We start from the raw sequence: 16,731 nt of genomic DNA, 5'->3' as shown, positions 1-16,731 counted from the left end.
ACGAACAGTGGAGTGGCAGGCCCAGTCTTCGGATCGATAACATCGTTGATCAAATGAACCAGAAACTTGGAAGTGATCGGCGATTGACGATTATTGATCTGGCCAAGGAATTCCAAAAAGTTGCTCGAAACTCAATTTACAGGATTGTCACTGAACAGCTTGGAGACCACAAATGTTTGTGAGGTGCGTTCCAAAATTGCTCACTGAGCAGCGCAAAGAGCAAAGAGTGCGTAGTGCACGACAGCTTTTCGAGCGTTGTAGACAAGATGGATACGATTTGTTTTCCCACCCTGTTATAGGCGATGACACGTGGATATCTTACTCCAACGCAGAATCGGAGCAATAGTCCCCATTCGAGTTCACCCGAACCAAAAATGTTTAAGCAGTCTCCTTTCCGGAATCTAAAAATGATGGCTACCGTTTCTGGGACGAAAAGGGCGTCCTTTTGATTGATTTCATGGAGTGTGGGTCCACAGTGGCAGCTAACGTATACTGTGGAACGCTAACCAAACTGAGACATACGAACCAAAATCGACCCAGCGGGAAACTGCTGTCTGGCGTATACCTCCATCACGACAACGTACGCCCTCACACCGCTGCCAAAACCAAGGAGAAGATTCAACATTTTCCTTGTAAACTTTTTGTTCACCCTCTGTAGAACCTCAAGCTTGCATCAAATGCCTATTCCCTCTTCCTGCATTTGAAAAAGTAACTGAATGGACAATGATTTCAGAACAACAATGAACTCAAGATTGGAGCTACAAACAGATTCAATTCCCAGGTGGTGAGACTTTTATGCAGAGGTGTTAAAGAAGCTGCTGCGGCGTCACAGAAAATTTATAGATGTGAACGGCGATTATGTGCAAAAGTAAAGTAGATACCTAGCAAAATACTACTGCCAATAAAAACCTTTTCTCAATAGCTCACTGTTTTTAATGATCAAATGGGCCTTAGTTTTGGAGTACTCCTGGTAGATTTATATGGGGCCTAACTTGTTTACCATCTGGTCTTGATTCACTTCATGCATTGTGATCCTGACTGAGTATCGTGTTATTTCCCACTGCAGGTCTCAAATCAGTTTCGACGATCCAACTTTTGCTAGAAAATGGTGACTATTATTTCCAGTTATTCTGGCAAGTCTTTGCGTGTGAGCACATGAGCGTCCATATTGCGTCCCTGAGCCAACATACTCTCCATACTCTCACTGAGATGATTAATAAAGTTTCCCTTCCCAGAAGGTGTTAGGATTTTATAGACACTCCACGTTTAATTAAGTTCAGGAGTGCGCTCCACTTAAGTGTCATTTAAGCATCAATTTGGTTCATTTAATTTTCCTCTAGAGTGCATACCAGCATCCTTCTCTACTTCTCCGATCTCTAACCTCATGTACCCCGTAAGGCCAAGTTACTAGCAACCATTTAGTAAAGTGCAGTCTCTGATCGGTCGATCTTAAGTCCGGTAGCATGACTTCAGTTGCGCGTTTTATTTGTGGCAGATCTAGGTACGCAGTCAATTCATATAACTGTAACTGGGACTTCAGTTGACTCGACATGCTGGGGAAGCTAGAGGATGTTAAGCACAGCTTTGTAGAATAGCGAGGTCGGAGCTACGAAAAATCCATGTTATATGGCGTGAGGACGTCCCACCGAAGAACGAATTACCAATTTTTAAAACTTTTGGTTAATCAGTTAACAGTGGGCGTCTCATAGAAAATTCGGATGCACATGCTCTTTCACCAGATTTCGCTACTGTGTGTCAAGGAGAGAGGCTGTGTGACGCAGCGGCTGGTGTGCCGTCTAGCTGGCAGGGCTAGCTCGGCGGCCACCTTGGTGCTATTCGAGAGTAGTAGATTATGTGTCGTCACATTCACCCCACCCCTCGATTTCTTTTCCGTAATCAGCCTTAAAAAATATAAAACACTACACTTAATTGCACAAGCACTCAGCATAGTCACCTTAACGAGACAAACAAAAATACTCAAAGCTGTCGAAATAAGAGGAACATATCTCCATATACCCCACAAACGAAACCTGTAACACCGAGAGGGATTTCAGTTTGAGCGAATCACAAAGCATACAGAAGCGGTTTCGCCAGACGAGTTTCAATTAATGTGGTTTCCTGTAAGTATAAATTGAAAACTTTAGCTTGTTCTGACATCACAAAACTCGTATCATTTGATATTACAAGTTTGTATACTAATGTACCTGTTGAGCAGACGATGGACATTATAGAAACCAACTTGCGACACCATAAAATATTATCTGTCCCTGAGATTGATGAACTAATGGTTCTGTTACGCACCACCCTCAAATACAATTACTTCTCTTTTAATAATAAATTATATTCGCATCCCTATGGTCTAGCTATGGGCAGCCCGTTAGCTGGTATCATGTCAGAGAGTTTTATAAACTCAATGGAGCAGATGTTTTTTCGGCATTATCCGGACTTGGTAAGTAATACAATTTTCTATGTGAGATATGTAGATGACTTGCTGTTTGTGTTTGAAGGTTCCCACGTAGGCCTAGAACTGTTATTTACAACTTTCAATGACCTCCATGAAAAAATCAGCTTCACGTAAGAAAATGAGACAGCTGATAGGACCTTAGACTATCTCGATCTGACTCTATCCATTATTGGCAACAAAATAGATTACAACATTTATCAAAAAGCAACCTATTCCGACAACGTCATCCCAGCTGACTCCACTCATCCTCAAGCCCATAAAATGACCTTCTTTCACTCTAGTATCCATCGACCCCTTTCCATTCCGCTTTCGCCAGACAATTTACGGAACGAATTAAAAGTCCTCGAAAACATCGCTTAGAATAATGGATATAATCCCAGTATAGTGAAACAGTTGTTTAACAAAAAAACACGAAGGAAGACTGCCACTCTTTCCAGGTCAGGTACCCACAGTCAAGTCCAGGCAACGAAATACACAACAGTCCCCTTTATAGGTAACGTATCCTACAAGGTAGATCGTTTATAAAAAACCTCGGGTGTAAAGTTTCTTACTTTACCACCAAAAACCTTAAGAATTTGGTCCATTCTCTTGATAAAGGTACTGATAAATCATCCCTGTCAGGTGTATATAAAATCACTTGTGCTGAATGTCCCTGTTATTACACTGGCCAGACAGGAAGGGCCCTGTCTGTTAGGTTTAAAGAGCATCTGGCGACTAAAAGCGGTGATGGAACACGAGGATCTACATTTGCTGAACATCTTGTCCAAATGGCCTATGCTCCCAAGCCTCTAAAAGAAGCAGAACTTTTGCGTAATGAAGTCAAAGGCTGTAAGTTAGACACCCTTGAAGAATTGCAAATGTTTAAACATCTTATTATTGATAGAGAAAATTTACTTAATGATCAGCTGCAACTAAAAATAGAAATTATTTCGAAGTATTTCAACCTTTACTCCAGTGGAGTTGACCCACGGCCCGCTTCGAATGGCCGATGCTGTTTCCTATCTGCTTTGCTCCTTTATTATAGCGCGTTTGTACATTGTGTCGACCATACATTTTGTATTATACTGGTAATGACACCAGTTGCAAAGGTGTTCCTTAATCTGCCTGAACATATCAAGATATTTCATGCTTCGCACGCCTGTGTCTCACATACTAATTTATTAGTTACTGTAGTGGGGTTTCTCCCTCTTATCATAATATCTGAATGTAAATTTTCTTGCCCTGACTTAGTAGGTAGTTCTTAGGAAAATTGTTTAATGTACTGTACCGTAGGTAGGCACTGGTCCATTTGCAGGACTGTTTCCTGCCACATTTTGTTTACAATTTACGTTGCGCTAAGTAATTTTGAGACAGCTAGTCTCTAGCTGTTGCGCTGGCGCTTGGCCGCTGGCCGAGCCTCGCCGCGGAACTGCTCGCGACGCCTAGTTTCCTTGTAGCTTACGTGTGACCCTTATACCTCGCCCAGCGTAGCTCCGTCTACTGTTTTTAGTATTGACAGACAGACATAACAGGAATGACGATCTCCAAGTCATTACTCCTTTACAGAATATAGGTGCTACCACATAATCCTTCAATATGACCGATTGTGGTCAATACTATGTGTATAGGACAGCAGTGATGCCATCATCTAGTCATACACAACTTTTTATTAACTTAATTAATGGCAGTCATATCCATTTAAGTATCACGAGAGGGTACGTTTAAAGGTGTCCTTGGAGCGTTGCTCGTCAAATCACATAATTTAAGCATTTCCCGCCATCCTCCCATACTTTAGACTAGTTCTTTAAGTACATATTGACCTATGTCGGTCAATTGTTTAAGTGTGTTGACCGGAGCGATGTTCGCCAGGTCACACTTTAGCTTTGAGCATAATTGACCTACGTCGGTCAGTAGTTTTTAAGTGTCTTGACTGGAGCGATGTTCGCCAAGTCACACTTTAGCTTTAAGCATATTTCCGCTGCCATTCCCTAAGTTCAATGACAGTGGTCACCAGGCCCGAATTATGATGGCAGTGGTCCACACACAGTTTTTACAGTATGTGTGTGGGTCACCTCCATGGAGGCAAATTGAGTACCCCATTGCCGCCACATTTCCCCTACTTTAATGTTTTCTGCAACTAATAACCATAAATTCGCCAAGAAACTCAATCAGGCACGTGTATTAGTTTTTGACTTGATTCTAGACCATTTCAGGTCAAATATACTAATCTTGAATAATGACCATCTATTTTATATGGCCCGTATTGCCGGATGTTACAGATTAGATATAGACTTGTTCCTAGGTTCAGTCATGACCATGTGTGTGCTAAGTCAATAAGATGTTCATGCGTTGTAACCATAGCTAAGCAAGTGCTTAACAATTACGTCTTAAAAACTTCTAGACCTAGTCGTAATATTGACGATGTTGGCTTTATATTATTATTCCCACTCCTAAGTTCTTCTTAGGTGATTAAACTTCGTGCTTAATCACAAAAATTTTCCTAGATAGGCCATACCTTGTAAGCACATGTCTTCCTCATATCATGCCCAATGAATACTTCATAAATGTTAAGACAGTCGATCTAATTACGTTCTGCACAGGTTAACATATACGCCCTTTTCCTCAGCTATACCTTTTATTTCACTTTACTAGTAAAATCAAGGTCAGTAGTTAAGTTCACGTCTTGTACTAACAAGTAACTATCATACAGTTCATGCGCAGGCGCAAGGTATTGTGTCCGCCTAGGCGGGCCTCATGACACTACGGTCAGTTACAGTACAGCACTCGTGGGTGCCGCATCGCGGTCGCGAAGTGGGGCCGAGGCACTTCCAGATAAATTTTATAGTCTGACGAAAATTTATGGATTTGTAGTCTTAGCTTGACAATGTCCACTATGGAAAAACGGTGGTTACTGTTATTCTGAAGAAGGTTGGGTTATCCCGACTAAAACCTAGGTAAATTCTAGGCAAACAGTGCAACTGAGGCTGTTAATTATTAAAATTAAAATTAACATAATCTTATGATTATGCGTCTTTATTCTGTATTAGTTTTATTCTGTGAAATGGGCAACGTTTGGCCTTCAAAATAATTTAATTTTTGAAAGTATCACGATTTTCCTTATTATGAAATCATTAGACTGATGATGTATTTCAGTGTTTAATACATGTCCGTATGGATTAATTTATAAGTTCTGAAGAAGATACCATTATTGGCATCGAAACCTAGGAAAACTAAAAAAAAAAAAAAATTACCTTGCAACTGAAGGCTGAATTTCTTATTATGGGAGCAATTCACTGTTGCTGAAGCGCTGCATTATGTTAAAGATTTGTGAATAAACAGGAGTTGTGAAGGGAGTGAGACAGTGTTATAGCCTATTCAGTTTGTACATTCAGCAAGCAGTAAAGGAAACCAAGGAGAAATTTGGCAAGGAAAAGTTTGCAGTATAAGATTAAGTCTTTTCGGATAGTATCTGTCTAAAATGTAGTCTTTTAGGGAAATTAAACGTGGTTGAAATGCATTTCAACAAGAAGAGAATAGAAGTTTTTGAAATGTGGTGCTACAGAAGGATGTTGAAGATCACAAGTGTAGATCGAATAACCGATGAGAGGGTACTCAACTGAGTTGAGGAGCAAAGCAGTTTATGGTACAACGGGATACGACACATCGTCAATTTGGTGATGCAGGTAAGCGTGAGGGAGGGGGGAGGGGTGAGCTAAAAAATGTGGGCATCACTGTTAGACCACAGTAAACAGGTTCAAATGGATGTATGGTGCAGGAACTACTGAAACATGAAGAGACTTCATAGGATAGACCTATGTCGACAGTCGCGTCAGGCTGGTCTCCCTTTGAAGACAGCAATAACTACAATGTCTAAAACGTAAAACTGCTTGTTTATCGGATGGACGGACAATTATGGAAAATCATAAATCTTCAAAACGAAATGACACCCATCTAGCTGCCGCAAGTTATTCAACATTGCTGCTAAAATTTGCAAACATGAATGTGTTCCAATGGTTCAAATGGCTCTGAGCACTATGGGACTCAACTGCTGAGGTCATTAGTCCCCTAGAACTTAGAACTAGTTAAACCTAACTAACCTAAGGACATCACAAACATCCATGCCCGAGGCAGGATTCGAACCTGCGACTGTAGCGATCTCGCGGTTCCAGACTGCAGCGCCTTTAACCGCACGGCCACTTCGGCTGGCCATGAATGTGTTCATTATAACATTACCGCCATGTTTATGCCATTCTATTTCATAAGCTGCGCGCCTCGTTGTAATAAGAGTACTTTCGAAGTGTACATGCACACAGACAATCTCTTGTAGTTATTCATACAGCATTCCTTCACGAGGACAGTAGTTGTTATTGTAAGTACTGCAACCACAAGGAAACTGAACTGAGCAGTGTACCGCAGGAAACGCTGACACAGAAGCCTGTTCGATATCAGCAGCTGACGCTGTGGAGTGCCGCTTCCTTATAGCGGCGTCTCTGATTTGCTGCTCCCTGTACTCAACGACGTCTGGCAGCCGCAGATGTCCGCCTCTTGTGCGGCCGCATCAATTGCCCAAGAGCTAACATTTAATAAAAGCCGTGTTGTATTGGAAACGAATTCCGGAGTATGTTTCGTAAAAGAGAAAAATCCGAATGTTGCAGTGTCACAAGTTTCTAGATTGGAACACTGGTGTCATTTTCACGTGGGCAACGTTTGGTGAATATTCAAAGTTTTATACACTCCTGGAAATTAAAATAAGAACACCGTGAATTCATTGTCCCAGGAAGGGGAAACTTTATTGACACATTCCTGGGGTCAGATACATCACATGATCACACTGACAGAACCACAGGCACATGGACACAGGCAACAGAGCATGCACAATGTCGGCACTAGTACAGTGTATATCCACCTTTCGCAGCAATGCAGGCTGCTATTCTCCCATGGAGACGATCGTAGAGATGCTGGATGTAGTCCTGTGGAACGGCTTGCCATGCCATTTCCACCTGGCGCCTCAGTTGGACCAGCGTTCGTGCTGGACGTGCAGACCGCGTGAGACGACGCTTCATCCAGTCCCAAACTTGCTCAATGGGGGACAGATCCGGAGATCTTGCTGGCCAGGGTAGTTGACGTACACCTTCTAGAGCACGTTGGGTGCACGGGATACATGCGGACGTGCATTGTCCTGTTGGAACAGCAAGTTCCCTTGCCGGTCTAGGAATGGTAGAACGATGGGTTCGATGACGGTTTGGATGTACCGTGCACTATTCAGTGTCCCCTCGACGATCACCAGTGGTGTACGGCCAGTGTAGGAGATCGCTCCCCACACCATGATGCCGGGTGTTGGCCCTGTGTGCCTCGGTCGTATGCAGTCCTGATTGTGGCGCTCACCTGCACGGCGCCAAACACGCATACGACCATCATTGGCACCAAGGCAGAAGCGACTCTCATCGCTGAAGACGACACGTCTCCATTCGTCCCTCCATTCACGCCTGTCGCGACACCACTGGAAGCGGGCTGCACGATGTTGGGGCGTGAGCGGAAGACGGCCTAACGATGTGCGGGACCGTAGCCCAGCTTCATGGAGACGGTTGCGAATGGTCCTCGCCGATACCCCAGGAGCAACAGTGTCCCTAATTTGCTGGGAAGTGGCGGTGCGGTCCCCTACGGCACTGCGTAGGATCCTACGGTCTTGGCGTGCATCCGTGCGTCGCTGCGGTCCGGTCCCAGGTCGACGGGCACGTGCACCTTCCGCCGACCACTGGCGACAACATCGATGTACTGTGGAGACCTCACGCCCCACGTGTTGAGCAATTCGGCGGTACGTCCACCCGGCCTACCGCATGCCCACTATACGCCCTCGCTCAAAGTCCGTCAACTGCACATACGGTTCACGTCCACGCTGTCGCGGCATGCTACCAGTGTTAAAGACTGCGATGGAGCTCCGTATGCCACGGCAAACTGGCTGACACTGACGGCGGCGTTGCAGAAGTGCTGCGCAGCTAGCGCCATTCGACGGCCAACACCGCGGTTCCTGGTGTGTCCGCTGTGCCGTGCGTGTGATCATTGCTTGTACAGCCCTCTCGCAGTGTCCGGAGCAAGTATGGTGGGTCTGACACACCGGTGTCAATGTGTTCTTTTTTCCATTTCCAGGAGTGTATTTTAATTCTTTTACTATCGAGTTGATCCTCTATGGACTGCGTTGTAACAACCAATTTCAATTTAGTGTCGCGGTCTTGTTCGTATTCCAGCTTTGACTTCCTGCCAGTATCTTCTGAGCCCACCAAGAAGTGCCTGTTTACGCTCTTCGGACAAAGGTCCTCTCCATCTTTTGGACCTTGGTGCCATTTTAAAACCTTGGTAGTTGTTCACCAATCTTCGAAATTGAAATGACAGTTAAATCAAGAACCTAAGCTGTCGACAGACGTTGATATACATTAACGGGGACAGTTGAAAATGTGTGTCCCGATCGGAACTCGAACCCGGGATCTCCCGCTTACATGGCAGACGCTCTATCCATCTGAGTCTCCTGTGTCCGAGCGGTTCTAGGCGCCTCAGTCTGGAACCGCGTGACGCTACGGTCGCAGGCTCGAATCCTGCCTCTGGCATGGATGTGTGTGATGTCCTTAGGTTAGTTAGATTTAAGTAGTTCTACGTTCTAGAGGACTGATGACCTCAGAAGTTTAGTCCCATAGTGCTCAGAGCCATTCGAACCATTTTTGCTACTTCATTGAACCATCTGAGCCACCGAGGGCCCAGAGGATAGTACGACTGCAGGGATTTATCCCTTGCACGCTCCCCGTGAGACCCACATTCCCAACTTAATGTCCCCACACTACATTCGTAGTGCCCCTGTCCATTACACTCGCGGCAAGCAATCTTACCGAGCCCCGTAAAAGTTCGGGCAATGCGTGTGCATCCAGCACAGAGGAAGAAGAAGAAGGTCAATGGTCGGTTAGCCTTAACTGTCTATGAAGATGATATCTGTTCTTTCGGACATGTTTGAAAGAACAGATACCATCTTCATATAATATTCTCAATTTGTTCCTGTCAGGAATTTCTCTCTCTGAGATACCAGTCTGCTAAGATCTATTTCACATTCTTCGAACCATCTCGGCCGTGTTTTCTTAGACGATGAAACTCCATGTACTTTTTGTCAGTCGGTCACCGTCCATCCTCATGAGATGACCATAAAATAACAACCGTCTCTTCTTAATGGCTGCGATAGGTTCTGTCTTGCGGTACAAGTCGTAATTTGCTCTCATTCGCCATTGTCCACCAACCCAGCTATTACCCAGGACTTTTCTTAACATCATACGCTCTCGCTTTTCCAGCCACTCAGCTTGACCTTGTCTCTTCATGGTCAAAGTTTCGGACGCATATAAGCCCTCAGGCTTTACAACTGCATTATAACGTCGGAACTTGGCCCCTATACTCATAGACTTTTTTTATAGGTATTCTTTGTCAGTTAGTATGCCCTGGTCTAATTTCCTCATCCTGACATTAATTGCTTCTTCTTCGGTCGCGCGTAGTGGCCGAGCGGTTTGAGGCGCCATGTCACGGATTGCGCGATCCCTCCCGCCGGAGGTTCGAGTCCTCCCTCGCACTTGTGTGTGTGTGTGTGTGTGTGTGTGTGTTGTTCTTAGCCTAAGTTAGTTTAAGTTGGTTTAGTAGTGTGTGAGTCTAGGGATCGATGACCTTAGCAGTTTGGTCCCTTAGGAACTCACACACATTTGAACATTTGCTTCTTCTTCTAACACATTCTCCTGGATGACTTCACCAACATACCTAAAATTCTTAACTCGTCGATTTTTCCCAAATTGGTGATCATCCATTCAGGTCCATCACAGATGTTCGTCATATATTTTAATGTATTTATAGTACACAGACTGAAAAAAATTGCGTCACCAAGAAAGAGTTCTGCGATATAAGCAAAAGTTGGTAAGCGTGTTTCTATATCTGAAACATGATGTCTATTCAAATTTCGCACCAAGCGGATAAGAGCGGTGCTTGTAACGTCGCCATGAAGATGCATATCAGCTTTGCTTTAAACATACGCAGCAACGGTCGTGAGCGTTAGTTACCTTTGGGACTGGTCGCGGTGAGTTGGTGTTAGTCAACAATGCCTTCAAGGCGATAAAGGCTCCATTATCAACACCTCACTGAGATTGAATGGGGTCATGTAACAGAGTTACAAGGAGCTAGATGCTCTTTCTGCGTTTTTGTAGAAAGACTTGGCAGTAATGCAGCCACTGTACATGACTGAGAATGTACAACTCCAGACAGCCATGCGGCACTACCGAGAGCATTCCATGTTTCCCAGTCAGGGCTTCACTTCAAATACAGCTGTCTGTGGTGCTGCCTTAGCGGCAGCTTACACATGTGGTGGTAATTAACTGTCCAACTGCTGCTACTATCTGACTAAGGGTGTGGGTTGACACAAAATTTGCAGGGACTATGGTATCACGTGTTGATACCACCCCACGGGCATCAAAACTGGCAATGCTACAGCAAGTTTCTGTCAGACGCTGACAGCGGTCATGCGGGATCTGGCAGATCCAGTGGTGCGCACCCGTTGGCACACCTCGAGTGGCTCTGTACGATGACCGCCGTCTACCGCTGTGACACAGGACAGCCGGTGGCTGCCACAAAGTGCCACTCGGACTCGGGGCGTCTTCGCTACATGACGCGAATACATAGAAAGATAGACCCCTTATCACTTAGCTATAAAATAGCGGGTCAGCAACTGGAAGCTGTTAATTCAATAAATTATCTGGGAGTGCAATTAGGAGTGATTTAAAATGGAATGATCATATAAAGTTGATAGTTGGTAAAGCAGATGCCAGACTGAGATTCATTGGAAGAATACTAAGGAAATGCAATCCGAAAACAAAGGAAGTAGGTTACAGTACGCTTGTTCGCCCACTGCTTGAATACTGCTCAGCAGTGTGGGATCCGTACCAGATAGGGTTGATAGAAGAGATAGAAAAGATCCAACGGAGAGCAGCGCGCTTCGTTACAGGATCATTTAGTAATCGCGAAAGCGTTACGGACATCTACAGTGGAAGACTCTGCAGGAGAGACGCTCAGTAGCTCGGTACGGGCTTTTGTTAAAGTTTCGAGAACATACCTTCACCGAAGAGTCAAGCACTATATTGCTCCCTCCTACGTATATCTCGCGAAGAGACCATGAGGATAAAATCAGAGAGATTAGAGCCCACACAGAAGCATACCGACCATCCTTCTTTCCACGAACAATACGAGACTAATATAGAAGGGAGAACCGATAGAGGTACTCAAGGTACCCTCCGCCACACACCGTCAGGTGGCTTGCGGAGTATGGATGTAGATGAATGTAGATGTAGACGCTACACAAATGCCGCTTAATCGCGGCTCCTACACCATCGTTCATGCTGTAGTCCAGAGATCCTCATCCTTGTTGACTTTAGGACTTGCTGCATTATTTGTAATGAGTCTTTGAATGCTTGAAGAAATAGAAGGTAAGTAAATCTTCTGTTCACTGTGGTAACTTGTTTGCTAATAATTTTTTCTCCTGTCCAGCTTTCCCACGCAACGGCCTTGCCGCAGTGGCTCCACCGGTTCCCGTGAGATCACCGAAGTTAAGCGCTGTCGGGCGTGGTCGGCACTTGGATGGGTGACCATCCAGGCCACCATGCGCTGTTGCCATTTTTCGGGGTGCACTCAGCCTCGTGATGCCAATTGAGGAGCTACTCGACCGAATAGTAGCAGCTTCGGTCAAGAATACCATCATAAAGACCGGCAGAGCAGTGTGCTGACCACACGCCGCTCCTATTGGCATCCTCCACTGAGGGCGACACGGCGGTCGGATGGTCCCGGTAGGCCACTCGTGGCCTGCAGACGGAGTGTGTCCAGCTTTCCTGCATCAAAGGTTGCCACATCACTGTATAGCCCACTTCTCCTTACTGTAATGCAAGTGTTGTGCACATCAGGGAGTCTTATCATCATATTGTAGGCACAATGCGAAGGGGTACAATGTGCTTGGTGCACAAAACGGTGATTCTCTCTTGAAGTGGTCAGATGTGGTCGACTGCCTGCCCTGACGTTCCTGTGCAGCCCAACACTGGGCCACTGTCACACCTGAACGTCCCAAAGATATCGATTTTGCACGATTCGATCAGTCAGCCATATGGAGATAAACTCCTTTGAAGCAGTCAGGTGCTGATAACGCTTCTGACAAGAATGCATGGCATCTCCATGTTCTTCTCAGTGATGGTTCAAATGGTCCTAAGCACTATGGGACTTAACTTCGGAGGTCATCAGTCCCCTAGAACTTAGAACTACTTAAACCTAACTGAACTAAGGACATCACACACATCCATGCCCGAGGCAGTATTCGAACCTGCGACCGTAGCAGCAGCGCGGTTCTAGACTGAAGCGCCTAAAACCGCTCTACCACAGCGGCCGGCTCTTCACAGTGGTCACTCAGCATCTGGCTGTTGGTGTTTACGCTCCTTACGTACTCTCGCCAGGCCTGCCAAAAATACGAAACACAAACTACACTAATGCACTGTGGGGGTCATTCTGTCTGCCGCAGAGAATTATGACTCTACAGGGTTATATACGCGCGGATGGTGCGTTTGCGCGTGCGAAGTTACAATGAAACCCGACCATGTTACCTGGATATCTCACTATTTCTTGTCGGACAGTGTATGCAGTAGAATGCCGGAGGACGCCGAAGCTCGTAAGCCCTTACACTACCTGCAGTTACCACATAAAGACGACTACAGTTTAGAATGTTTCATTTTTGCTGGAGGTAAGGCCGCGATTGAGAAATCTTAAGTGTTAAAATTTGGGTCAACGCATACGATTCGTTATAAGATCACAAGCTTTGTGAAAAGGATCCATAAATGCCCAAAGTGTAAGGAGGACAGCCAGACTAGATACGATGAAAACAACAGGCACAGGAAACGGTTACTGGGATAATTAGGAGACTGGAAATCACGAAGGTGGCAAGAAACGGTAATCTGATGAAAAAAGTGACCTTAACACAGTTACGTTTACGTACAAGGACAGCATCTTAAAGAAAGTAGCTAACATTCTGAAGCCGTGTAACATCACAAAAAAATGGTTCAAATGGCTCTAACGACTATGGGACTTAACATCTGAGGTCATCAGTCCCCTAGAACTTAGAACTACTTAAACCTAACTAACCTAAAGACATCACACATACATAGATGCCCGAGGCAGCATTCGAACCTGCGACAGTAGAACCTAGAACCGCTCGGCTACACCGGCCGGCATAACATCACAGATGCCTTTAAAACAGAAAGCTTGTTGCGAGCCAAAGTGTATCCCTGTTTAGAAAATATGTACGGCGGACTGCGAGAGTACTGCATAAAGTGCGTAACGTGTGAAGGTAAATAAATAGGATGCCAGGGAGTAATTTTAAAATAAGGTACAATAGGTATTAATACTATTTAAGAATGAACAACATCGACCGACAAATCAGCGGTAGCCACCAGTTGTGCCATGTTCATGATTCTGCACATTTGCTAACTGAACTGTACCAATATGTTGACCCGCCCGGATAGCCGCATGTGCTAATGTGACCTCTTCCGGGACGGGGAGGTACGCCAGTTACGGATTGAATCTGTGCAGAGCATTAACGACGAAGGTCGGTGTGCCGGACAGCCTCAGTGTGGTTTTTAGGCGGTTTCGCATGTCACACTAGGTGAACACCGCGCTGGTCAATCAGCTCAGTCACCAACAGTACTTGAAGTGTTACGTGCACTTCAGAGATGAAAGAAACTGGACTTAATTAAAGAACTGGAAATATTTCCACATAGTAGTAAGGCCGAGAATACTGATGATTTGCAAGGATGTAACGATAAACTCCCCTCGAGGAGATATAACTAGTATAGGCACAGCACAGCACCAGATAAATGTGATTTGTTTTAAAGATTCTTTCATATTCTATCTGAAGATTAGAGCCTGCTCTCAAAACGTGTGCTGTGACTTGTGATCTTATCACGAATTTTAAGTGGCTGAGCCTAAATTCAATATTTTGCTGAGCAACATCACCTACATTATAGGTCATCTACGTAGCTGCTGGCTTACTATGCTGGAAGAATTTGTAGCAGTTTTTAACTGCCTCAGCCTGAAACGGTATTACCTCTTAGCATATACATATAAAATTAAATAATAATACATCGTTCCAAAAATGTAAGCAATCTTCGAGGCTGACTGCCCCTGTGCTGTATTTGATGTGTGAGGAAACATTACAATCCTTCCTACAGCCTGCCGTAATTCGAGTGTATTCAACGTTAAGTTGCAGTGCATGTAATGTATTCGTAGTTGCGAATATGGACAACCATCATCTGTGTAATGGAATGACGATCACGAAAACTGGTGCCAGACTGGGACTTGAACCCGAATTTTCCGCTTATCGCGAGCGGTCGCCTTATTTTTAGGCTATCAGACAAACTTAACGCCAGACCCAAATCCGAAAGCAGTCAATACGTAACTTTAAGCAATGATTTAAAACTGAGATTTTCACTCTGTAGCGGAGTGTGCGCTGATATGAAACTTCCCGGCAGATTAAAACTGTCCGCAGCTCGTGGTCGTGCGGTAGCGTTCTCGCTTCCCGCGCCCGGGTTCCCGGGTTCGATTCCCGGCGGGGTCAGGGATTTTCTCTGCCTCGTGATGACTGAGTGTTGTGTGCTGTCCTTAGGTTAGTTAGGTTTAAGTAGTTCTAAGTTCTAGGGGACTGATGACCATAGATGTTAAGTCCCATAGTGCTCAGAGCCATTAAAACTGTGTGCCGGACCGAAACTCGAAAATGGTTCAAATTGCTCTGAGCACTATGGGACTTTACATCTATGGTCATCAGTCCCCTATAACTTAGAACTACTTAAACCTAACTAATCTAAGGACATCACACAACACCCAGTCATGACGAGGCAGAGAAAATCCCTGACCCCGTCGGTAATCGAATCCGGGAACCCGGGCGTGGGAAGCGAGAACGCTACCGCACGACCACGAGCTGCGGACTCGAGACTCGAACTCGGGACCTTCGCCTTTCGCGGGCAAGTGCTCTACCATCTGAGCTACCCAAGCACGACTCAAGCCCCCTCCTCACAGCTTTACTTCTGCCAGTACCTCGTCTCCTACCTTCCAAACTTAACAGAAGCTCTCCTGCGAACCTTGCAGAACTAGCACTCCTGAAAGAAAGGATATTGCGAAGACATGGCTTGGCCACAGCCTCGGGGATGTTTCCAGAATGAGATTTTCACTCTGCAGCGGAGTGTGAGCTGATATGAAACTTCCTGGCAGATTAAAATTGTGTGCCGGACCGAGACTCGAACTCGGGACCTTTGCCTTCCTTTCTTTCAGGAGTTCTAGTTCTGCAAGGTTCGCAGGAGAGCTTCTGTTAAGTTTGGAAGGTAGGAAACGAGGTACTGGCAGAAGGAAAGCTGTGAGGACGGGGCGTGAGTCGTGCTTTGGTAGCTCAAATGGTAGAGCACTTGCCCGCGAAAGGCAAAGGTCCCGAGTTCGAGTCTCGGTCCGGCACATAGCTTTAATCTCCCAGGAAGTTTCATATTTGTAGCTCGTTGTTATTTTTAATTTATCATTTATATGTACTGTATTACAATCACAGTTCACAAAATATATTTCTTATACCAAATAGTGTACATGAAGAGAAGATGTATTCTCCTGTGCACTTATTAATCATTACACTACGTTGTTTTGTCATAAGACTTTGATATATACATATGTTGGGAGGGGGCAAGAACAACAAAACTGAAAGCAATAAAGGTCATTTTCATGAAATACAGTAAAGAAAAACTTCAACATTAGCCACACCCCATGCCTTGAAATGCAGGCGGAACAATAGGTAGACATTATTCCCGAACTGATTGAAATACTACTTGCCACTCGAAGTATCACATTGCTGCCATCCAATATCCCCTACGGCAACCTTACACCATTATCACCGTATTAATAAAAATAATTTGGAGCGCACTTTGAGCTGATAAACTGTGTTTTTGATTTACTCTCATTATTTCACATTTTTTCAGTATGCTTCTCTGCTTTTAGCAAATAGAAAACACTGCAGTTATTCGCCATTTGTATAATTAACCCATCAAGCGACACCCCCGGCTCACTAGTGCCTTCACAATTTTATCTCGAAACAGTTAACCCAATCTTGTTTGTCGCGATATGTGTTCAAGTGCACTGGTCGTGAGCCCATATACTTCGAAAATGTAGATGTTTCAAGTCAAACGTATTCCGCAAAAAAAAATGAAGACATC

The 16,731-nt window shown here is 44.9% G+C and overlaps 1 protein-coding gene and 1 pseudogene across 1 annotated transcript in view; one reads left to right on the top strand and one right to left on the bottom strand.

Annotated features, from left to right (window-relative positions):
* LOC124605320 (choline transporter-like protein 1) overlaps window positions 1-16,731 on the bottom strand; it is a 482,432-nt gene that overhangs the window by 187,685 nt on the left and 278,016 nt on the right. The gene's annotated exons all lie outside the window — the stretch shown is intronic.
* Window positions 12,007-12,124, top strand: LOC124607621 (annotated as a pseudogene).

This window comes from Schistocerca americana, chromosome 3 (assembly GCF_021461395.2).
Source record: "Schistocerca americana isolate TAMUIC-IGC-003095 chromosome 3, iqSchAmer2.1, whole genome shotgun sequence".
Taxonomy (NCBI): domain Eukaryota; kingdom Metazoa; phylum Arthropoda; class Insecta; order Orthoptera; family Acrididae; genus Schistocerca; species Schistocerca americana.
Note: the sequence above shows the minus strand (reverse complement) of the source record. Positions and strands in the feature narration are given on the sequence as shown.